Genomic DNA, 417 nt, shown 5'->3' on the forward strand with positions numbered 1-417 from the left:
TTTTTTTTTTTTCATTTTTAAAAAGTGAACTTACTTCTCTCACAACTGTATCTTTAGTTTTCCTAATGTTTTTTTCTAACCTGCTGACAAGTGTCCTGTCATTATATGTTTTCTTCAAGAACCAAAAAAAATGAAAACCAGGCTCTAAATTTAGTTCCGCAAGATATTTCTCCCACTTCCAAAAAGTCCCTGTTTAGAAGGAACTTTTTGAGTGTTCAGGAACTGTCACTGCATAATTGGTTTAGTGCCACCTAAGACAGCTGTGATTGCTAAAGAAATACAAAAAAAGCCAAGCATTTGTTTTTACCCTTTGGCAGAATGATAATTGGTATAACTAGAGCGTTTCTCCAGTGCTGACAAAGCACAGATGCAAGACTGTGTGACATCCAGCTTTTTCCCAGAAGGCAAGCAGCCTGT

This window comes from Cynoglossus semilaevis, chromosome 8 (genome assembly GCF_000523025.1).
Source record: "Cynoglossus semilaevis isolate Cse_v1.0 chromosome 8, Cse_v1.0, whole genome shotgun sequence".
NCBI classification, from domain to species: Eukaryota; Metazoa; Chordata; class Actinopteri; order Pleuronectiformes; family Cynoglossidae; genus Cynoglossus; species Cynoglossus semilaevis.